Source organism: Aquarana catesbeiana, linkage group LG01, assembly GCF_042186555.1.
Source record: "Aquarana catesbeiana isolate 2022-GZ linkage group LG01, ASM4218655v1, whole genome shotgun sequence".
Classification (NCBI taxonomy): Eukaryota; Metazoa; Chordata; class Amphibia; order Anura; family Ranidae; genus Aquarana; species Aquarana catesbeiana.
In genome coordinates, this window is record NC_133324.1 from 736,168,609 (window position 1) to 736,193,782 (window position 25,174).

At 42.6% G+C, this 25,174-nt stretch overlaps 1 long non-coding RNA gene across 1 annotated transcript in view; it reads right to left on the minus strand.

Annotated features, from left to right (window-relative positions):
• Positions 1-287: 287 nt before the first annotated feature.
• The window catches only part of LOC141121702 (uncharacterized), a 67,388-nt gene continuing 42,501 nt past the window's right edge, over positions 288-25,174 (minus strand). Inside the window, exon 4 of the long non-coding RNA XR_012240592.1 lies at positions 288-4,070. This is a non-coding gene — a long non-coding RNA (uncharacterized lncRNA). The remainder of the gene's footprint in view (positions 4,071-25,174) is intronic.

Sequence of the window (25,174 nt, forward strand, 5' to 3'; positions counted from 1 at the left end):
CTGTGAGGAGCTATGTGGAAGCTCATGGCATAATGCATACTTACATTCACTTGGTTTTATATGTACTAACTTCCCTCCTAGGTTTTTACCTGAAAACTGCTATGCAAACACTACTTTTATTATGTTGAAACAAGGGAGGAAAGGGGAAAAATTGGGACTTTAGATGAGAAAGAGACCTAGTGTAGTCTCATCCCTCCATCTATATATATATATATATATATATATATATATATATGACAAAATAAAGGGGACAGTGCGGGACTTTAAGTAAGGCACGTAGACATCAGTCAGGGGTCAAGACAAGATACTTTATTAACATACCATAAAATTCATAAAAATCATTAAATATGTTACAATATAATTACATGACAGTGGAAAGGGATTGAGCCTACACAACCTGAGAACTTCCTATTGTAGCAGAATAAATGAACTTCATGAACATCTAAGATTATACATATGAATAATAACCAGATCGGTATTGTGACAGACAAACCCAGGATAGAGGCTTTTGGAGGGGACTGAATGTGAGCCTCTTGCCTACAGATTATGGGCCCTGGCATTTGGGGTACCCTTGAGGTGTTGTTACGTGTTACAGACTCTGGGGACCCTGTATTTGCCATATTAGCAATAGTGACTGAGTCATACTGTTGGGACTCATACTGTGAGAAGATGCTAATGTCATCAACTCCACTCACCTGTCTGATGTCAGCTATAATGTGTTTAATGTAAATGAGTTTAGTCTGGCTTACCACAGGTTCTAAGGGTATTCAACTCATTGTTGTTTGTTCTAATTAACCCTGTGTTGATGTTTATGGTAATGTGTGTTGAATAGTCAATGAGCTAGGAGACGTAGTCACCTAGTCTGGGTAAATGATTTAGTAAACTAGCTCATGTTAATTAGGTTACAGTTGTATTGTTAGAGGAGGTTTCAACTGCATATAAAGTCTTGTAATTTTGATTCTAAATAAAGTTAGTCCATGTTAGCAGTGAAGCAAGTGTCGCCTTGTTTTGTGCTTGGAAGCGTTTGGAATATCTGATATCTGTATCCAGACTACAAGGAAGTGGTATACTGATGGAAGCACTCAAGCGGAGTGCGGGACGTCCCGTGACATTGGTGGCAAGCAGCGGGAAGCTTCCTGCAGTCTGGGAAATCTAAACCTCCACCTGGATCCAAGATCAGGATAGCAGACTTCAGTCACCCCAGCGAAGATATGGACCAGGCATCAGAGTTTCCGGGGCTGCTGCGGATCATCCTTTCAACATACACCAGGACTGTGTCTGAGGATGAATACCTGGCGCATAGGCAGCAAATTCGGGTGGAGCTCTGGATTGGAGCCCTCCAGCTCGCTGGTATAAAACAGAGCAAGTGCTTTCCAACCCAAGAGCAACAGGCCAGTGACCAACGGGCATTGCGGATGGCATTCCTGGGAGAGCGGCCCCAGGAGCAATGGGTGACTGAGTTGGACAGGCTGGTCCAGCAGGAGATAGAGCTGGACAATCATTATCGGGCTCTGCAATGGCACGCAGAGCAGGGATATTTAGGGGAGACAACAGAATGCTCTCCGGAGGGATATGACTTTGGAGGCCCTGGATTGCTGTGGGAGAGCCTTACAGATCATTTTGTGTTTGGCGATAAAGGGGAACCTGACCTTGAGGACCTGCAAGAATATAGAGAGGCTATGCTCGGTCTTGCAGGGGGCTCAGAGCTCAAACCTGATCTGGACCATTTGCTAAGGAAGGAACAGCATCTGGAAAGGGCATACAGGAAACTGCTAGAACACGTTCAGCAGCATGCCAGAGAATCGGCAGTGGAAAATCCGGAGATTGCCGTCCCCAAACCTGAAGTGCTCTGCTAACCTCTGCCCAGCAATGATAGCATCTTCTGGGTTCCATGGACAGGAGATGGTGAACCTATATCCCCAGACATCAGTTGCAGAGACATGGAATTTGATAGACTTTTCTGCTGAGGAAGAACAACCTGATGAGCCTCCAGCAGAAGAGCTGCTATCAGGGCCAAAGTTCATTGTGCTCTGCTCAGCACCAACAGTGGCTTCGGCCTTCTTGAGAGAAGAGGTAGTCGGCCTTTCTCCCACAACACTGACAGGGACATGTGATTTTCTGCCAGCAGCATCTATGGAGTTACAACAAACTTCTTCAGCTGAAGATCTGGTAACGGAACAGAGGGTCCAAGACCTCTGCCCCACACTTTTAGCAATTCCAGAGACTGGGGATTTAATAGACGTTTCTGTAGAGGAGGAACCACCTAGCAAACCCCCAGTAGAAGTGCTGGCAACCGGACAGAGGGTCCAAGACCTCTGCCCCACACCTGTGGCAGTTTCGGAGGCTCAGGGTGAGAAGGTGGCAATCACTTCCCAGCAGCAGATACAGGGGGAGAAGGGAGAGGAGGTGTGTGTTGTCCCTCCCCAACAGTTGGCCAGGGTGGAGGAAGCGGACTTTCCTCCCCAGCAAAGATCTGTGCACCTGGGAGACAGTACCATAGACATGTCGTCTCAGCAGACAGATGAAGGAATGGAAAAGGAAGCAACCGGCTCACCTCCCCAATGGCAGCTACACAGTTTGGGAGTGGAGGAAGCCAGCCTCCTGCCCCAACGGTTAGCCAGAGTGGAGGATGTGGAGTCCCCAGCAGAAGTGCTGGCAACAGGGTAGAGTGCTACCAACCTCTGCCCAGCACCGGCAACAACTGTGGAGTTCCAGGGAGCCAGAGCAGTCGGCCCCTCTCTCCAGCGACAAGATGATGTAGTGGAGATGCTACTCCCAGCTGAATCGCTGGCAACAGGGCAGAGCACTGCTGGCCTCTGCCTAGCACCTACAGTTTCTTTTCAGCTTCAGGGAACTGGGACAGTGGGCCCCTCTGCCCAGCAACAGGCCAAGCCATGGAATGGTAAACACCACCCAGATGAATCGCTGACAGACGGACAGAGAGTCAATGACCTCTGCCTCACACCTACTGAGGTCAACTATTCCCTGCAGCCAAGAAAGGAGATCATGCGGACAGACTTTGTGAGTTCACTCTGCCTGACTAATGCATGTCCAGACCAAGTGGAGGTCTGGGACCTTGTTAGTCAACTTTTGATGGGGGAGAAATGTGACAGACTCACCCGGAATAGAGGCTTTTGGAGGGGACTGAATGTGAGCCTCTTGCCTACAGATTATGGGCCCTGGCATTTGGGGTACCCTTGAGGTGTTGTTACTTTGGCTTCGGGTCCTTGTCCCCCAGGACACACAGACTCTGGGGACCCTGTATTTGCCATATTATCAATAGTGACTGAGTCATACCGTTGGGACTCATACTGTGAGAAGATGCTAATGTCATCAACTTCACTCACCTGTCTGATGTCAGCTATAATGTGTTTAATGTAAATGAGTTTAGTCCGGCTTACCACAGGTTCTAAGGATATTCAACTCATTGTTGTTTGTTCTAATTAACCCTGTGTTGACGTTTATGGTAATGTGTGTTGAATAGTCAATGAGCTAGGAGACGTAGTCACCTAGTCTGGGTAAATGATTTAGTAAACTAGCTCATGTTAATTAGGTTACAGTTGTATTATTATAGGAGGTTTCAACGGCATATAAAGTCTTGTAATTTTGATTCTAAATAAAGTTAGTCCATGTTAGCAGTGAAGCAAGTGTCACCTTGTTTTGTGCTTGGAAGCGTTTGGAATATCTGATATCTGTATCCAGACTACAAGGAAGTGGTATACTGACGGAAGCACTCAAGCGGAGTGTGGGATGTTCCGTGACATTGTAGACATCAGTCAGGGGTCAAGACAAGGTACTTTATTAACATACCATAAAATTCATAAAAATCATTAAATATGTTACAATATAATTCATTAATATACACAAAAGGAACATGATTGAACATGACAGTGGAAAGGGATTGAGCCTACACAACCTGAGAACTTCCTATTGTAGCAGAATAAATGAACTTCATGAACATCTAAGATTATACATATGAATAATAACCAGATCGGTATAAACATTGCGTTACAAAGGCTCTCTTTCGTGAAGTATTTATATCCACTCTTCAGGAGCAGCAATGTAAATATCTGAAATGAAATAAAATGAAACACAAGGGTTTCAAAGTCACTGCATAGGAAAAAATGAAAAATAAACAGCAATTAACAGAGTAGTATGGGATGTGTTCAAATAAACATCAAAAATTCAAATTTTCTTTTGTCTGTTTTGCTCAACTTTTAAGTAGAGTTTACATTGTTCTAAGGTAAGTTCAATATATCTCTATTCCAAAAAACTGAACTGAAAACAATCACAATTACATTGATTGCATATACAGCATGTAGCCTATACTTGCCTTCCAAAATATGTATCAGTGCAGCATTGGCAGAATTTATTTCCACACTGATGCTTGGATGTTGGGTTTTGATGTTGCAGTGTTATCAATGTCTGTAGGATCTATGTCCAGATTAATTTCTAGGCAGGCATGACAAGTTATGTTATGGAGGACACATCTGGCCAAGAACATGCTGGACTGTTCTTGGGAAATCCTCCTGATAAAAAAAGGCAGTGGACATGGCTACTTGGCAGAACATGCTGGACTGTACTAGGAGAAATCCTCCTGATAAAGAAGGGAAGAGTAATGCCGCGTACACACGGTCGGACTTTTCGTCTACAAAAGTCCAACGGACGCTGACGGACTAAAGCTGGCTGGTAATCCGATCGTGTGTGGGCTTCTCCGGACTTTCAACTGACTTTTTTAGCCTCAAATCCGACGGACTTTAGATTTGAAACATGCTTCAAATCTTTACGTCGTAACTACGACGGACCCCGAAGTCCGCTCGTCTGTATGCTAGTCCGACGGACAAAAAAACGACGCATGCTCATAAGCAAAAACTAAACGGAAGCACTCGGTCTAGTAAAACTAGTGTTCGTATTGTAGGTAGCACATTCCTCACGCTGCAAAATCTGTGATCGTTGAATGCAGCGCATTTAATGTCTTCTTTACGAATGCTATAAAGAACGAAGATGTTTTGCTGTTCATATTCAAACAGAGTTCTCCCAAACAGATTTCTGGATTCTTTTTCTCTTTGATCTCATGAATGACATGGTATGCTTTTTCAAAACAATGTTTCCATACTAATAATACTTTTTAAACTTTTTTTTTTTTTTTGGTGGAGTCATCTTTTCTTGTAATTTTTATCCAGATATTTATTTTATATGATTGTTGTGGAACTTTTTTTCTGTTTATCTATACATTTTTTTGTAAAGTTACCACAGGGAACCCATTTTTATATATATTTTTTAATTTTTTTTTAATGTTTGTAAAGTTACCACAAAGAACCCTTTATAATTTTTGTTTTTGTAGTGATTTGTTATTTTTTTTATATAAAGTTAACCCAAAGAACCGTTTTTGGTTATGTATCTTTTTTTTTTTAAATACTTACCACTCGAACATTATTAACATTATTTTAATCTATTTTTGTTGTGTTTTTGCAAAATCAATGAGATTGTTGTCCCTTGTTAATTTAAAACATTGTGTCTAAAATCTATGATTTAAAATAAAAAACCTAAACTCAAAAAAGATCCATTTATTTATGGTCTAAATAAAATAAAGAGGAAGTCAACGCTGGAAAAAGTATGTGTACAAGAAAATGGGGATCTTGAGGAGTCCATATAAGAGGGAGCACAATCTGGTCCAAGAATCCCAGAGATCAACAGCACCAGCAGATGATATAGATGTCCCCAGACTGTGGTACTACAACAGCCTGCGTCTTCTGTCAGACCAGACTGAACCCAAGTCATCACTTTCTTCTCTTCCCTGCAGCCTTTCCTCCACGCTGCCCTGCAGCCTTCCCTGCAGCCTTCCCTGTAGCCTTCTTTCGAGGCTGTGGCTCTGGTGTTTCAGTTGTGGCTGGAGGAGGAGGAGGAGGAGGAGGGGGGGCTGCCTCATGTAGTTGGGTGTTTCGTGTTAGCGTGCCCTGCAGCCCTTTCTGGATTGTTTCCCCAAATAGTCGCTCACAAATGAGGCGCTGCTCCCAATCCATTTGAAGAAGCCTGCTGGCTAAGTAGCAGCCATAGGACTCTTCCGCTTCGGGGGGGCTCTTTAAAAAACGGGTGGCCTCTTGCATGAGGCGCAGGGATGCCTCCTGTGTGACCGTCCCCTTCCTGGCCCTTTTTTTGGTGGAGGGGGGGCACTTGGGATTCGGTCAGGCTCCTACTGGGCCCAGCCACCTCACTTGGCTCAGCCACCTCACTTGGCCCAGCCACCTCACTGGGAGCAGCCACCTCCTGCCTGACACTGGGCCCAGCCTCCTCCAGGATGATGGTGAATCCGGCCTCCTCCAGGCTGTCCATGGGCCCGGTCTCCTCCTGCCTGCCACTTTCCCCACATTCCTCCTGGATGGACTCATCCTGTGTATAAAAAAAGGACAATAGTTTTAGTATATTTTTTTGGGTTCATCAATGACACACAGTTTGCTTCTCATGACTAGCAAATTCAATGTGAATACATCTCTTTAATAAAAGAGTCTAATCAGACACCCTAATTATTTCAAGCAGGTGCCAAACATATTTAGCCACTACTGTCAATTTATATGTATACACAATTTTGAGGGCAAAATTATTTTAGACAATTATAACATCCAGTTAACATCATTAATATTAGTACAGTAAATATTTGTTAAAATAATTTACCTGACTCCAGATGGTCATATCCGGTTCATCCAGGATGGAAGACCCAGCTTGCTCCTCATCAGCCTCTGCTGGGGTGGAGGGAAGGGTGGAGGGAAGGGTTGAAAGTGATGCCCTGGCTTCAGTCTGGTCATCAAGAAAATGGAGTTGATTGTAGTACCACAGCCTGGGTACATAAACATCATCTGCTGATGCTCCTGATCTCATTGATTCCTGGATCTTCTTATGTTCCCTCTTATACATGTTCCTCAAGACCCCAATTTTCTTGAGCAATGTCTCCATTGTTGCTTCCGGGATGGTCGCCTGGACAAAGGCCAGAAGTCTCTCCAGCGTTGACTTCCTCACATGCTTTGCATAATACTGTGGGTGTTTCACCTCCCACAAATTCCTCATCTCTCTATATTTAGAAATAAAAGCAGTAAGGAACTCTGGATCCTTAAATAGGGGATTCATAATGTCTGTATAAAAGATAAAGTCACAAGACAAAAAACACTTATTAGGTTTCTGCTAAACCCTCATCATCTTATCCCTATGTAGGCCTCATCAATCTGTCAAGCCATATAGGCCACTTGCTACAAAGTCTTGACCAAAAGTATAAATTTTAAATTACCTTTGTTTAGTAGCGTCCCGGTCCACTATCACCTACGCACAGAACGTACGTACGACACAATACGTAACAGCGCTTTATACACTGCACATGCGTAATACTACGCCTATTTGGCCCGCCCCTGGCGTTCTTTTTGTTTACGCATATAACCCGCCCTTGACTCTACGCACAGAACGTACGTACGACATGTGCACAAGGCCCCTCTTTATACACTACGCATGTGTGAAACTCCGCCTGCGTCGCCCGCCCCTGACGTTCAATTTTAACTCATGTTCTCCGCCCCTTAATTCTACGCACAGAACGTACGTACGACACGTGCGCAAGGCCCCTCTTTATACACTACGCATGTGTGAAACTCCGCCTGCGTCGCCCGTCCCTGACGTTCGATTTTAACTCATGTTCTCCGCCCATTTTTAGTTACGGCGCGTAGTGGGGTGAATAATGGCGGAGACACATGACATGTTTACTACCTCAGGTAGCGAAAAAAGCCCGGAGGCCGGAACGTCAAGATCTGTGAGGCCTAGATTTAAGGCCTCCAATATGTCCTTTGAAGAGATGGTGGAGATGTTGGCCATTCTTCAAAAAAAGGACTATGATGGGAAGTATGGGCCGTACGCCCGGCCAAATTTACGCAAGGCTAAAATAATGGCGAAGGTGGTGGACACTTTACAGGCTTATTTTGGGGTACAGCGCTCCAAGGATCAAATTAGAAAAAGATGGTCTGACCTGAAACTCAGGGAGCCGGATCAGTTCAGACGGATCCGTAAAGTGCTGCAAAAAAGTAAGTACCTGTGTTTTCATCTTGTGTTGATTACCTCGTATACCGCTCCATGTGCTTTTCATTCCTATACGATTGTTTGCATCGTTTGAAACGATCTTTTAATAAACATCGTTACATATCTATATATAATATATACATATATCTCTCTCTATATATATACACATAGACATATATATATATATATATATATATACATATATATATATATATATATACATATATATATATATATATATATATATATACATATATATATATATACATATATATATATATATATATATATATATATAGATATATATATATATATATATATACACATATATATATACATATGTATGTATGTATATAGATATATAGGTAGATATATAGATAGATATAAAAAATTTTTCTTTTTTTTTAATTAAATTAATATCTATTTTTAGATTTAGATTTTGTTTGAGATTGAAGATTTATATTTAGTTATAGATATATAGAGAGAGAGAGATCCAAAGATTTTTTGATATATTTTGATATTGATATCTAGATATCGAGATATCTATCCATCTTGATATGTCTTTAGAAATTAAAATCTTGAAGTCTACTAGGAACTCTACACAAACAGACAATTTGTACACCACTTCACTACAAATGTTTGAAGATTAGTATGTACTAAAATATCTGTGTGCTAAGTATATTAATTTTTTGCTTCACATAGGGGAAAAATCACTCAGCCAACAAGAGGAACCCAGTCCCCCCCCAGCAAAAGAACATACTTGGGAAATCAGCCCAAGCCCCACTGAGGATGTGGAGGAAGGAGAGGTGGGCGACATGGGCACCCCACCAGGTGAGTGTCTGACACACCAGCTTACGGTAATCTATGCATGGCTGCCTTTTCTTTTATGTAATTTTTCTACTCTATTTTAGGTGATCTGGTTGTGCTTGAGTCAAGCAACAGCGCCACCCCCGAGGATGTTCAGGAATTATGCGACATGGGCACCCCACCAGGTCAGTGTCTGAGACACCAGCTTTATGGTAAGGTAAACTATGTATGTGTGCATATTTCTAAACACATTTTTTTGTTTCATTCCACTTTAGGTACAAGAAGTGACTATTTCACCTCAGACAGTGCCCAACGGCTAATTGGTCAAATAATGGCCTGGAATGGGGAGATCGATGAAATGCGTAATCGGCTGGATCGTATGCAGCAGGAAATGAAGGACATGATTGATGTTTTGGGTCGAATCTAAATGCCCTTTTTGAAACCCCAAAACATCGATCATGTCCTTCATTTCCTGGTTTACTGACCCCATTCTGGGCCTTCTCTTTATTATTTTTGGTCAAATTATATGGCTGTTTAACAGCATTTAAAAAAGGAGGGCTGTTTAGAGAAAATGCCTTAAAAATCCCCCCAAAAAAAAAAGGGATTTTAAAAAACCAAAAAAAAAAAAAAAAAATGGATTTTAAAAAACCAAAAAAAAAAAAAAAATGGATTTTAAAAAACCAAAAAAAAATAAATAAAGGATTTTAAAAAACAAAAAAAAATTAAAAAAAAGCATGTTTGCTAAAATCAAAATGCCCAAAAAATTGTATTTTTGATTATGTAAAAATATTTAACTATAATTATATTTTTCTAAATTATTAAGATATCATTATATTTTTGGCTAGGAACATTTTATACTAAATGCATAACTGAATGCATAACAACGAATAATAAAAACATCTGCTTAGGAATTAAATAAATGTGTGGTTTGTTATTTCAATGCTCAGTATCAGTTTGGTTATAATTTTAAAAAAGTTGTTTACAGTGGCAATGGAGCTTATTTAGACATTTAAAAGGAAAATACAGTTGGCACTACAACTGCTCGACCATAACCTAGGAGAAAGCCCAAAAGAAAGGCAAGCAATAAATATAATTCACGATTTCATCAAGATTTTTTTTATTTAAAATATTTAGATATCCTGGCCCATTGCAATGGCCCCCCTACCCATAAAATAATTAACATATTGCTGTCTAACTTGACGGGCACTTTGGGGGGCCAAGCCAGTACGGACAGTATCCAGGCCCGTAAGGTTGTCATCGATAAGTCCGGCCTCAGGCCCAACTGTTACCATATAATTTGGAGAATGTTGGTGTAAAAAGTTGTGCAGGATGCAGCACGATAAAATGATAAAATTAAGTTTGTATTCCGCCAAATTAATGGAGGTTTGAAACAGGCGGAACCGGCTGGCCAGAATCCCAAACGCATTCTCAACCACTCTTCTAGCTCTGGCCAGCCGGAAATTAAAAACCCTCCTCTCCGGGGTGAGGGTTCTTTGGGGGAATGGCCTCATGAGGTGCTTGCTCAGAGCGAAGGCTTCATCGGCAATGAAGACAAAGGGGAGTCCTTCCACGTTATCCGCATCAGGTGGCAATCCCAGGCCACCACTCTGGAGACGCTGGCAGAACTCCGTCTGGGCAAATACTCCTCCATCCGACATCCGGCCATTCTTCCCCACGTCCACATAAAAAAATTCATAGTGTGCCGACACCACCGCCATTAAAACAATACTGTGGAACCCCTTATAATTAAAATAGTATGACCCCGAATGGGGTGGTGGCACGATGTGGACATGTTTCCCATCTATAGCCCCTCCACAATTAAGAAAGTCCCAACGGGTGGCAAAATGGGATGCCACAGTCTGCCATTCCTGTGGCGTTGAAGGAAACTGGGGAATCAAACAAGAAAACCAAAATCATTAATTTTGAAGATAACATTGCAAGAAAATTATACAATTAAAAACATTATTCCCCAGCATCAGTATAACATTAAATAATTTAAATCTTCGGGAAGAACTAATATGGAAAGGCACACTTATCAGATTGCTCACCCCCTCTGATGGAACATTGATTACATTTTAGGGGGTTGTGAAATCCCTAAAAAAGATTACTTTTAGGACACGCAGGGATTTAGGGACTAAAAAGGCTACAAGACTGCAGTTGTCACACTCTGCAAGTGCAGTTGCTACCCAGCTTACAGTAAATGAGGTAAGGTAAAAAGGCAGTCATGTTGCAAGGAGTACACAATCACATGCAAGGGCAATTAATGAAAACACTTTGTGGCTTGCATATGATTTGATGATGGAAATCAGCAGAGCTTCTGCTCATTTACTAAAGCACTGGAACAAATGCACTTGGAGAGTGCACATGCATTTTGCAAAGTGCAACATATATTTGCTTTATACAAATCAACACCACAGAACATTCTAGCAAATTTTTACGAGGGTGGGGGGGGGGGGAGAATCAAGCTAATTGCTAATTATAAGCACACTATTTGGATTGAGTTTAGGTGGGGGGGAGGGGGTTGGGAAATCAAGCTAATTGCTAATTATAAGCACACTATTTGGATTGAGTTTAGGTGGGGGGGAGGGGGTTGGGAAATCAAGCTAATTGCTAATTATAAGCACACTAAATACACTCAAACAAAATACATTCAAAATGAGTAGACTAGGTGGATATGTGCCCATCATTGCATGCTGGGGAGGTTATTGAAGGAAAATATACATGCCTGACAAAAAAGAACAGGAAAAAAATCCTGCATGTGTGAGGATAAAAAGGGGACATTCACACTATATTGCAATGATGGTAAGTAGTGTTTGAGGCAAGAAATACATTACATTATCAAAGATTACATAAAAGAACATGTGATGCTAATAAAAAGAAAAATATCTTACCTTAATATAGTCCTTCTGCAGCACCTGGATGATGGCAGAACAGGTCTCTGGGATAATGATCCCCAGAGCCTGGGGGGAGATGCCTGTCGAGAACTTGAGGTCCTGCAGGCTTCTCCCTGTCGCCAAGTACCGCAACGTGGCAACTAGCCTCTGCTCCGGAGTGATGGCTTGCCTCATGCAGGTATCCTGCCTGCTGATATAGGGGGTCAGCAAAGCCAACAAACGGTAAAAAACGGGGTCCGTCATCCGGAGAAAGTTCCTGAAATCCTCAGGATTATTCTCACGGATCTCACGGAGCAATGGCATGTGACAGAACTGGTCACGCTGGAGCAACCAATTCTTGGTCCATGAACTCCTCCTCGCCCTGTTCATGGACTGGTCTTGGTCTGAAGAATAAACTACAGCACCAAACACATACAATGCACGAGCTCGACGACGAGTACGTACAGGTAACATGGTTTCAAAACGGTCGGCTGGTCAGAACGCACTAAACAGAACGCACTGAAGAACAGCAAGGCCTGTGAAGAGCGACCTGAAAATCAGGAACGAGCGGACAATAAAACAAAGATTTCTCAATGCCAACTGACCAAACGCACTGAAAAGCAGATACAAACCTCACAAGCACAGACTGAACAACAGTTAAAACGAACTGAAAAATACGAGTCTCACAAGTGCGAATCGTCTCTCACCAAACTTCTACTAACACGAGATAAACACGAGATTAGCAGAAGGAGCCCAAAGGGTGTCGTACGGGCTATTGAACTTCCGTTTTATAGTCTCGCCGGACTTGGTGTACGTCACCGCGTACTAGGCTATCGAACTTTTGTGTGGTCGTGTGTAGGCAAGTCCGTTCGTTAGAAAGTCTGCCGCAAGTCCGCCAAAAGTCCGCAGGAAGTCTGTCAGACAGGCTGTCGGACTTTTGTAGCTGAAAAGTCCGACCGTGTGTACGCCCCATAAATAGTTATTCTGTAGAACATGCTAGAATGTACTTGAGAATTCTCCCTTATAAAGAAAAGCAGTGGAAATAGCTATTTAGTACTCCAAAGGTCCAGCCCACCAGAACATGGGTCTTCAGTACTGGTGTGGGGAGCAAGGGCAGACAAGGGTAACATCTAGCATCTCCTACAATGTAAATATGCATCAAGGTATTTTTGTTTTATTTTCTCATACTTTACAATAGAACTTTTATATATATTTTTTTTAAGTATGATGAGGTGAATGGTAAAGCTGTACTATCTGTAATGTTTTCAGTTTCATTAATGAGAGAGTTATACTTCTTGGTGTTAATGAAAGTGCAAAGATTAAAGATAGTAGAGCCTTTCTTGAAGCACTGAATACTTCATAAAACACAGGAGACTTTTTAAAATATATTTTTGCACAGAGTTATTTTTTAATTACTTATATGCATCTGATGTTCTGCTTGTGAAAGGAAGATAAAGCCTCTTCTTTTCATAACAAATTAAATTCATAACTATTATCTTGCATGTCCGAACTGGGTTGAGGCCAGTGCAATCTATTGCCTCTCTTATTGCTGCTGCCAGTTGCAATAAATATTAATGCCATGTGAATAATTAAAGTGTCACTAAAGGCAAAATGTTTCTTTTTAGTTTTGGATAGAGTTGAGAAGGATTAGAACGCCTGTCAGTTTTTATTGCTGTCTGTGCCCCCATTATGGAGATTTACCCTATTAGTCCTGTTTACTGGTATCATCAAATGTAAAAGAAAATCTCAGATTTTGGGTTGAAATCGAAACAGTAATAGAGGATAAATCTTCCGATGGTGACACTAGTTCTGGTTACCCTGGTGACACACCGGGATTCTGTCATTTTTGAGGGATTTCCTCTCAATTCCTGTTTTCACTAAAGGACCGGAAGTGAAAGGATATCTTCCCAATGGGACAGGGACGGAAAAAAACTGTCAGGGGTTATAACCCTCCTTTATTCTATGCAAAATAAAAGGTTTTGCCTTTAGTGACACTTTAAATGAGATATTTGGTAGAAAAGAGGCATAGCCTGAGATAAACATGGGAGAGTACTATTTTGATCTCTAAACAGTTCCCAAAATAAGCGACCATTAAATTTTCATGTGAACATAATCAGTCACTAGATTTTTTTGTTGAAATCAGATATCAGAGTTCAGATATGAATTTATTATTTACTACTGCCACTGTGAATTAGAAGAAAACTAAACCATAGCTTACAGATATTTGCCCAGACATCCAATCTAAGAAGTAAAACGTATATAAAATTATTTAAATCACTGTGGCCAAAGTATAATGGATTAAATGGGTATTGCACAGAGGACACATAACTACTGCACATGTAAAGAGCCTGGGGGGGTATTTAATCAGCCCGCTCGCCTGTGGTATTTGTCGGTTTCCTGTGCGTGATACTATGTCACTAGGCCAACTATTCGAAACTCAGCGTCCGTGAGATCTCGTGTTCGTGAGTTCCCTATTCGTAAGTTCCCGTTTTCGAGATTCAAGGTCCTCGTTACCGATTCGTAAATTCGTACAACGCGTCTGGCTCAGCTGTCGCAGGTAGGGTTTCGAATGACATTTTTCGTTTAACGCATCGTTAGATATCATATCACTAAACCGTGATATCAAACTTACGAATCACTCGCAAAAATTCACAACGTAATCGTAATGCATACCACTCATACTGTCGTCACGTTAGCCATTTCGTTATTTGATACCCCACCGAGATGCAGACGTCGCTTAGTTCAGGCATGTCTAAAACGGTTGCCATGCTTCATAAGACAAGTCATTGTCATTCGCAAAAATCCTCTATACCAACTCGTGTCAGTTTGGTACTGTTTCATTTCACAAACATTTCAGAACATTTCTAAACATTTCTAAGCATTTCAAATCATTTCATTAATTTCAGTCACGTACCGCGCTCCGATTCGAATCCAGTCGCATCTAAAGATGCACCGATTTGCTCCGGTGTGCCCCAGTTTCTTACGGCCTCATTTCAGTACAGGCTCCAGAGTCAGATTCATTGTCAGTCGCAGGTTACGACTCACCGATTCGTGTCTCTGTCATGGCCATCATTTCACTGTCACGTATCACATCCCGATACGAATCCAGTCGCATTAAAAGCGAACCGATTCGTCTCGGCGTGCCCCAGGTATTTGCCACATTTCAGTACATGCTCCAGAGTCCGATTTGTAGTCAGTCGCAACAGCGGCATGATCGATTCGTGCCTCTGTCATGGCAATCAAAACCATTTTTACTGTCACGTACCGCGCTCCGATTCGAATCCATTTGCATCCATCATGCACCGATTCGTTACGGTGTGCCCCAGTCGTTTAGCCTCATTTCAGTTCATGCTCCAGAGTCCGGATCGTTGTTAGTCACAGATGCGGTGCGACTGATCCACAACTTTGTCATGGGAATTAATTACCATTCATTTCACTCCCACATATCGCACCCCGTTTCGAGTCCAGTTGCATCCGAGATGCACCGATTCATTTCAGGGTGCCCCAGTTGTTTTGGCCTTATCCAGTACCTGTACCAGAGCCCGGTTCATTGTCAGTCACGGCACTATCAATTCGCACCTCTGTCAGGGCAAAACATTTCATTAATTTCATTGTTATGTACTGCGCTCCGATTCGAATCCAGTCGCATCCAAGATGCACCGATTCGTTCCAGTGTGCATCAATATTTTCTCTTGCCTCATTTCAATACATGCTCCAGAGTCCAGTTCGCTGTCAATCGCAGTCGCGGCATGACCGAGTCAGGCCTCTGTCATGGCAAGATGTTTCATTCATTTCATGATCAAGGCAAACATTTCATTATCAACACATCACACTCTGGTTTCTTGGGCATTCGTGAGGCATCGATTAATTCCGGTAGGCCACAATAGTCTGGGCCTCGATTCATGCCATGTCCCACACTTCGATTCATAGCTTGTCGCAGTCGCGGAATACCGATTCGAGCCACCGACACATTTGCTCAGTCCCTCACCTGGATACTTTTGCACAAAGCTCAGTGTCAATGGGTCATCCATTACCTGGACGACTTCTTACTAATAGAATCACCCAGCATGCCCCCAGGAGATCTCGACAAACTGAGAGTCGTATTCGGAAATCTCAATGTTCCCATCGCGGAACATAAAGTTGATGGTCCAGCACACACCATTACCTTTCTCTGAGTCAACTTAGACACCTGCACCATGCAGGCCAGCCTCCCCCTCGACAAACTAACCCGCATTAGGGTGGTCCTCCGAGAATTCACTCACACTAGGGGGTGTACCAAAAAGCAGCTGCAATCTCTCCTGGGAATGCTTAATTTCGCCATGCGAATCATTCCACAGGGTCGCACCTTCGTGTCACGTCTGCTGATATTCCTTTCACAAACACAGGACCCTGATCAGATCCTCAATATAGATACCGCAGCAGTAGCGGACTTATCCATGTGGGAGGAATTCCTTTCTGCCTGGAATGGTAAATCCCTATTCATACCTACGATCTCGTCCCTTTCACCCCAGATTGTGACAGATGCGGCAGCCTCCACAGGCTTTGCGGCAATTTTTGGCCACCAATGGTTTTCAGGACCCTGGCCTTCACAGATACTGTTAATAACTGGCTTCACCCGAACATCCTCCCTCTTCGAGCTCTATCTGATAGTGGCAGCCGCACAGCTCTGGGGTCATTATTGGACAGGACAAACTGTGGTCTTCACCACTGACAATCAGGCCATGGCAGATATTATCAACAAAGGCAGGTCCAAGTCCCTCTCAGTCATGTCCTTCCTGCACAGACTGGTACAACTGTCTTTACAACATCAGTTTAATATCCACTGTTCATTTATTCCAGGCAAATACAACCTAGCAGCAGACGCACTGTCACGTTTTAACTATACTTCCTTTTTCAAACAGGTGCTCGGAGCCGATCCAGTTTCGGCCCCTATCCCCGTTTGGTCTCAGCTGACCCTGAACTAGTACAACACCTACAAGGAGCAACCCAGCTCATCAACTACTCACTGTCCCATAACACACTCAAAGCCTACCAGACAGCTTGGCGTGCGTTCAATAAATTCCTGGCACCCTGCTCCGAAGAAACAACAGATGTCAAGCACGTACTGGCCTTCATTTCATATTGACATTCTCAGCTGGCCTTATCTCATAACACTATTCGGCTATACCTAGCCTGCATACAACATTTCTTGACGCTACAAGACCCTGCAAAGTCTTCCCTATTCACATCCCACGCTGTCTGAGCCATCCTACGTGGCACCCAGAAACACCAACCGGTGGTCAGTACCAAACATTTACCCATAACGGGGGCCATCTTTAGGGGTATGTTGACCATCCTGACTACTTCTCCATTTGGTCTTCTCCCCAGTATGGTCCTACAAGCAGCCATATACTTGGCCTACTGCGGGTTCTTGCGACCTGGCGAGTTCACCTGTAGCAACCCCGCAGGCCAAGTGCTACGCAGACGGCACTTGGTCTGCTACCAAGACCACTTCATCCTTCACCTTGCGGTTTCTAAAATCCAGCAGGCAGGTGCTGGAGTGGACATCCACCTTTACAAAACCAATAATAGCTGGTGTCTAGTCACCATACTCAATCATCTTCTCTCACTCCTGCCTGAACAACTGGACTCCAGCCCCCTTCTACCGTTCCCAGTCAAACCCTTAAAGCGTTTGTAAAGGTGTTTTTTTTTTTTTTTAAAATAACAAACATGTTATACTTACCTTCACTGTGCAGCTCGTTCTGCACAGAGTGGCCCCGAACCTCGTCTTCTGGGGTCCCTCGGCGGCTGTTTCAGCTCCTCCCCGCAAGCATTCACCACCTTAATGCGAGCTCCCTCGCACGGTGGTGAGTGCTTGCGGGCGCGCTCCCGTGATACAGCCGGCGGCTATAGCCGCTCCCTGTATCACTCGGCCCCGCCCCCCGGCGCGCCGCGTCATCGGATGTGATTGACAGCAGCGCGAGCCAATGGCTGCGCTGCTTTCAATCCATCCACTGCAGCCAATCAGCGGCCAGGGTGAGCGGAGGAACAGATGTCGGGAACGCGAAGCTGACTTTCGAGGCGTCAGGTAAGTAAAACGGGGGGGCTGGGGGCGGCGGTTCTGTCAGAAGTTTTTTCACCTTAATGCATAGAATGCATTAAGGTGAAAAAATTTTTACCTTTACAACCCCTTTAAGTGCCTGTCAGTTTGTGAAACACATAAGGATACTTCTCCGCAACCTTCACCTTAACCCCAGCCAGTACTCCGGCCACTCCTTCCGTATCGGAGCGGCCTCGGCGGCATCCCGCCACGGCGTCCCAGATCACATCATTAAAAGACTAGGCAGGTGGAAGTCAGCCTGCTTCACCCCTTACATCCCTAACCCTCAAGTTGAGATGGCACAGGCATTTACTAAATTAGCTCAATGAACAACTGAAAACTAATAAAATGTTATATCCCTACCTGTATGTTTTTGCCCCCTTATTTTGGTATACCGTCCATCAGACCAAGGCACACTTTCAGGTCCATTTCATGTGGTAAGTCCACACTTCCAGGTCCATTTCATATGGTAAGTCTTATGTTAACTATAAATGTTACCCATGTCCGTATCGGCCATAGGGCTTCAACCATAAGTAGAAAGGCCAGTATGGTGGCCTGAATTTATGGGAGGAGCCCGGGGGGTATTTAACCAGCCCGCACGCCTGTGGTATTTGTCCGTTTCCTGTGCACGATACCCACCCTCCCATCCCCTTTTAAGGGCATTTCTCAATTATTAATTTCTCTTAACAGAATATTAATTTCTAAATCTAAGGTATGCCCCCTTATTTTGGTATACCGTCCATCAGAACAAGTCACACTTTCAGGTTCATTTCATATGGTAAGTCTTATGTTAACTATAAATGTTACCCATGTCTGTATCGGTCATAGGGCTTCAACCATAAATATAAATATATATATATATTTTTTTTTTTTTTTAACAAACAAACATATTTAAACAAACAAACATGTTACGTTTACCTGCTCTGTGCAATGGTATTCTCCTCTTCTGGAGTCCCCACCGGCACTCTCAGCTCCTCCTCTTCTCGATGTACCACCATAGAAAGCCACTTCCTATAGTGGTGCACCTGCGGGCTTGCTTCCAAGCTGGGCTGTGTGCAACTATTGACACACACAGCGCAGCTTAAACCCCCCCCCACTCCCTCCTCACAGCATTTGATTGATAGTGGCAAGAGCCAGTGGCTCCCACTGCTGTTTCTGAGCCTATGAGAAGGGAGAACCAGTGCTGGTGCAGACAGGCACATTGTAAGGACTCAGGTAAGTATTTGGAGGGGCTGAAGGGGGGGGGGGGACAACCAGTGGAAGGTTTTCTACCTTAATGTAGGTAATGCATTAGGGTAAAAAAAAACTCTCTGGCTTTAGAACCACTTTAAAGGTTGTGATTGCTTCATTTTAATGTATAAAATCAGAAAAGCCAGAGGCATACTAAAGCAATATCGTATAAGCAAAGTATGATGTTCATGGAGTATAGTAGTAATACAAATTTTTATTAATATCACCTACAATGTCACCAGCATCCACTTAATATTCCTTTTTGAGATCAATAAGCAGATATCATCAGGCAGGACCAATGTGAACGTGCCAAATCCACTTTATTTAGGTGGGCAGGAGTGTTTTATAACTTATATAAAACTGAATACGTTTATTATTAATTGTTGGTGAGACTAAAGTATTAAGTAGGGAAGTAATATCCTCCCACTGACAAGCTGGAAATTTTTGTATGAAGGAGGTGGTAAAATAGTATAGAAATCATACCGTCAGGCTCATGCAATCTAAACTGTGCCCCCAGTTAATATCTCACTTACACTTCATGGTAAGTTAAATTTCTCTTGAAGTGCATGAATGAGAATAAAATGTCCTCCAGATATTTTCCTGAGGGAGAGTTTATTCCATAGGATTTCCAGACTGAATACCGTATTTTCCGGCGTATAAGATGACCGGCGTATAAGACGACCCCCTAATTTTCCATTTTTTTTACAGTTTTTGCCTATACTCACCGTATAAGACGACACCCCTTCTGAGGCTTCATATTTCCTTCTTCTTACTGGAGCTGGAGCCATACCGCGCTGAGCCAATCGAGTGATGTAGTCTATTAATGAATACATAACCTGCTCAGATTGGCAGTGGCTGTCATATCATTAGCCCACGCCTCTCTGACTCTCAAAGCCAATCTGAGCAGGCTACTGTATGTAGCCATGCTCGGATTGGCAGAAGTTGTTACTCCAATCCGAGCAGGCTCTGTATTCATTAATAGAATACATCGCTCGCCAGGATTGGCTGAACGGTGTATACTGTAGGTAGCCGCAGCTACCTACAGTATTACTGCACATCCAGGGGGCATCTGGCAGGCTGACATCCAGCGGGCGGCATTTTATACCCGGTGTATAAGAAGACACATGCTTTTTGGCCATTTTTTTTAAGTGTAAAAGGTCATCTTATACACTGGAAAATACAGTACTCCAGTATAGCTCAAAGTTGCTCTAAAGTTTGGTTGTCCTATGTCATGCAAAAGACCCATAAAGGAGGACTGTCACATCACTTCAGGTCATATAGATCTAGCTAGGACCAAGATTGCCATTTGGACCCTGGGGTTCAAGCTAGGAGCATTCAAAATCAATTGCTTGTCTCATGGCGGTGCAGGACTGAGCTGTGGTTGAGCATCAGAGGATCTCAGCAGGACAAGGCTGGATGGTGTGTATCTGAAATGTGCAGACACAAAGGTAAGCGGGGGAGAAAAAAATGGGGTGGGGGCAGGGGCAGATCAGCTTTAACCACTTAAGGACTGCCCCACGCAGATATATTGTGGCAGGGCGGCCCTCCTGCATGTACATGATTTCGTGCACATGGTCTGGGGCGCACATGCATGCTGCCAGTGACCCGCTCCTGCCGTGATTGGACAGTAAATTGTAATTTGGGTATAGCGTCACACGACCACGCAATTGTCAGTTAAAGTAGCGCAGTGCAGTATCGCAAAAAAATGGCCTAGTCATGAAGGGGGGTAGACCCTCCGGGGCTTAAGTGGTTAAGCACATATTATGGACATATGCCAGATGTGCCTCTGCAGGTTGTTAAAAAAGAAAATGATCTGGGAAGTTCATGACCTTAGGACACATTACAGGAGAGCCAAAAACATTTTTACAACACAGTTGTTTTAAGAGTGTGACCCCTCAAAAGTTGGAGACATGTGTTTGTTAAACTATGTTTTTAAAAGCATGACCAATTAGTAGGAGGAAAAATAACACATACAGTAACTGTATTAACACCTTTTTTCACTCCTGTCATTTGTCTGTGTAATTATTTCTGAAGGTTAGAAAACACTAGAAGTTGAGAACATATGTGATTTAGCCACTTGTGATTTCTTTTTTTCTATATAACCATGGGTTAAGCAGGGCATACACATTCAGTTTTCTTTCATCCAACCAGCGGGTTGAACAAAAAACACCTAACAGATCCCCACATCAATACAAACGATGTGTGATGTAGAGATCTTCCCTGCTGCGCTACTGTATTCTGGCAGCCATTGGCTGCAAGCACTGATTGAATGCTCTTCAGGCAGCCAGCTTCCAGCATGACTGTTCAACAGAAGCCGATCCTTAGACCAGCTTTTGCTGAACAGAAAGCAGTACACACTGACCAAAAGTCTCCCAGTTCAGCAGGAACTGACCGATTTTCAGTCCGTGTATCCCCTGCTTTATTGGTTACCTCCCTTGACATTGCTAATGGACTGCACAATATATATGTAAAAAGTGCTGAGTAAATTGTCATAGAAATGCCTGTAATAATAAATAAAATAAGAATGGGAAATAGTTAAAAGTGGATAGACCCTTATTGCAGTTGTTGCAAATGTCATGGGTGGATGGATGGATGGATGTGACTGCATCAAAGACATTTCTATGTCTAATAATCTTATACAGTGTATATGAGTATATGATACAGTAAGTTATGTGTTTGGGATCCCTGCACACAAACCAGGGACACCATTGGATTTTTAAAATGTTTAGCAGTGTTGCATTTCTTTACAAAGGTTTCATTGTATATTGTGTTATGCAAAGTGTTTTGCATCATCTAGAACTCACTGTCTAGAGTGTTATACCATCTATTTTGTGACTTTTGTGAGATTGCAATGACAAACTTTTAGTTGTCCTCATCAAGGCAGGAAAGGGAACGCAAGTAACAGGCCTTTTCATGTAATTGTTATTTCAAATGTTATTTGCCCCATTAAGTGCACCAATGTGCTTATTTTTCTCATCTTCCCATTTAGAGCATATACATATAGCAGAATAAAAAACAGTTTGTCAACATCCATGTCATCTCCAGTGCGAAAACCCAAATCAATAATGTAGTCACTTGATTCCCAGGGCTTGTTTTTGACTCATTTTGAGGTAGTGGCATCTCAGTGATCATCATGAATAACCAGCATATAGTGGGGACTTATCATTAAACATTTGATATATTTTTCAAATATCATCAAAATGGTAAGTGATATAAAAATTTTTCACCAAATAATATACCAATAATCACGCATGTTCTTTAATCACTTCAATACTAGGCACTTTTGCGCCTTCTTGTCCAGGACAATTTTCAGCTTTCAGCACTGTCACACTTTGAATGACAATTGCGCGGTCATGCAACACTGTACCCAAACTAAATTTTTATCATTTTCTTCCCAGAAATAGAGCTTTCTTTGGGTGGTATTTGATCACCTCTGGGGTTTTTATTTTTGCTAAACAAACTAAAAAGACCAACATTTTTGAAGAAAAAAAAAGTTTTTCTTAGTTTCTGTCATAAAATTTTGTGTTCCCCTTCACTGACGGGCACTGATGAGGCGGCACTGATGGGCACTAATGAAGCGGCAATGATTGGCACTGATGAGGTGGCACTGATAAGGTGGCACTTATGGGCACTGATGAGGAGGCACTGATATTTAGAATTGATGGGCACTGATAGGCGGCACTGATATGCAGCACTGATGTGCACCAATAGGTGGCACTAATATCCTTGAGAAAGTCACGTGGTCTGTGACGTAATGCGTGGGAGGAGCCAGTGTACGATCACTGCTGTTTCGACACATCAGCTTAACAGCAGCGGCTGTCTGTATGAGCCACATTCACAGCGGCTGACTGCTAACCTCTATGTCTTGGTCTATCTGATGTCTGTGAGTGTATCTCTGTAATGCTATACCTGCTCGGTTTCATTGTTTCAAGCTCACTGCACAATGATATGTTCTTTGGTTTTTTTTTGCATAAATTCATCGCATGTTGCAACTACCTATTGAGCCAAAGCGCAATACATCACTGTGTCTTCGGTCTGGGAAAGAACTTTTGATTCTAGCTGAGTGAAGGTTTTCAACAGGAATACCTATTATTATATCAGTTAACCCCTCAACCTGATGATGGATGGACTGCTGGGCTAATTATATCATTAGCCTTTTGATCTATTGTTTTTTCATTACTCTCCTAAGTGTACCGTGTATTTTAAGCTTATAATAGCATTCGCACATAGCAATATTGTATATATATTTGTGTCAAATTCATGTCACCACTACAGTGAATCCTTTACAGGCAAACTCTCACCTCTCTGTATTGACCCCCGCAACAATGGTCCAACAGTCCAACACTAAATTGACTCCTTAATCAGCAAGGACTCTGACTCTTGGAGATTCTCATCAGCTCAGGCAGGTGGATGGATGGATGATTCGGTGTATATTTACATGTTAAAAGACAATGAAAACCTACATAATCCTCACTGGTATTTTATTTAAAAAGCAGAAAAATAGATAACCAGTCGTATTGATGTCATCCAGGGGCGAAGCATGATTCATTTATGCTGTTCACTCCCCTTACACTGTATTACCTCCCATTGGGTATAATGAGGATGATAAAACACAGGAGCAGCATCTCTGGCATGTGGCCATCCAATGATGACACCCAGAGAGCCCTACGGGTGGCGTCATCGGATGGCTACACCCCATGGCTATATAAGAGATGTCAGACAGTGGGCAACAACACAATGGAGGAAGACAGCCACAGAAGAACAGCGCCTTTTTTTTTCTTTTAGTGGGTAACCAGCAGCGGGAGAAGACAGCACCAGGGGAAGAAGGCACCAGGAGAAGAAGGCACCGGGAGAAGATGGCAGAGGTAGAAGATGGCAGAGGTAGAAGATGGCAGAGGTAGAAGACAGCAGCAGAAGAAGACGGTACCAGGAAAAGATGGCTCTTGTTTTTTTTTTACATTTTACTGCTTTTTGGGGTGAATGGGTAGGGGTACCCGATAACTATTTACATGGGGGGCCTGAACTGAACTAAAAAAACTGAAAACCCATGTGAAAGGACCCTTCAGGGGATTCATGACATGGCTGAAAAGACTCTTTCTACACCAAAACCTATTCTACCTGGGCAAGCTCCATGTAATTAATACACTTGATATGCACAACATATTAACCCAGCAGCAAGATAAAATATAATAAAAACAACAACATAAAATAGTACAAATTTGTATACCATATACAACTTGTAATACTGCCCTCTCAATATAGTATGACAAATAAAACTGCATTCTCTGAGGCTTACAGCACCTGGTAGTCCCAGACAGCCTGCCATCCAAGTACTAACCAGACCCAAGCTTGCTTAGCCTCTGAGATCAGACAAGATCAGGAACATCAAGGGTGATGTGGCCATGGGTAAGGACTCAGAAATGGAAACGGGTAAGTAGAATATAACCAATATAAAGCATCACCAAGAAATATAGCAACTGTACAGATTATTAATGAAACAATTTGAGTCCAGATCTGCACTAAGACCATTAGGGATCAAAGTGTTAGCTCTATAGATCCACAACTTTTCTCTTTTGGATAAAATGTTATTGACATTTCCACCTTGCCAGTGCCTCAGGATCTTTTCAATCCCCCAAAATTTGAAAATCCAGGAACAATGGCAAAAGTAGCACTTTCAGCATTATTCCTAGTCTGCATCTTATCTTTTAAAATTAGCTTCCTATCCATTTGCTCTCCATCAGGATAATCCTTTGCATACCCCTTCTGTAAAAAGGTACTTTTTTATATTTTAGCCTGTTCCAAACAGTCAGTAACATCAGTGCAATTCCTCCTCATCCTGTTTTTGGTATATTTGCCAACCAGGGAAAATGATGGCAATTCAAAAGCTGTATGTAACTATTTCAATCACTGTCTTTAAAGAACGACTAAGTGCAAATCCTTTTTCTTTTCACAGAAATCTCTAAATCAAAAAAAAATCACACATGATTGGTGTACCTGGTATTTCAGAACTATATTTTTACTATTCAGCCTATTAATACTGTTCCAACTCATTCCTGCCCCCCTCCAACTCCCATTTTCAGCTAAAATGTAAGATTCCTCAAATGATCAGCTGTTTTTTCTCCTTTCTGTATGT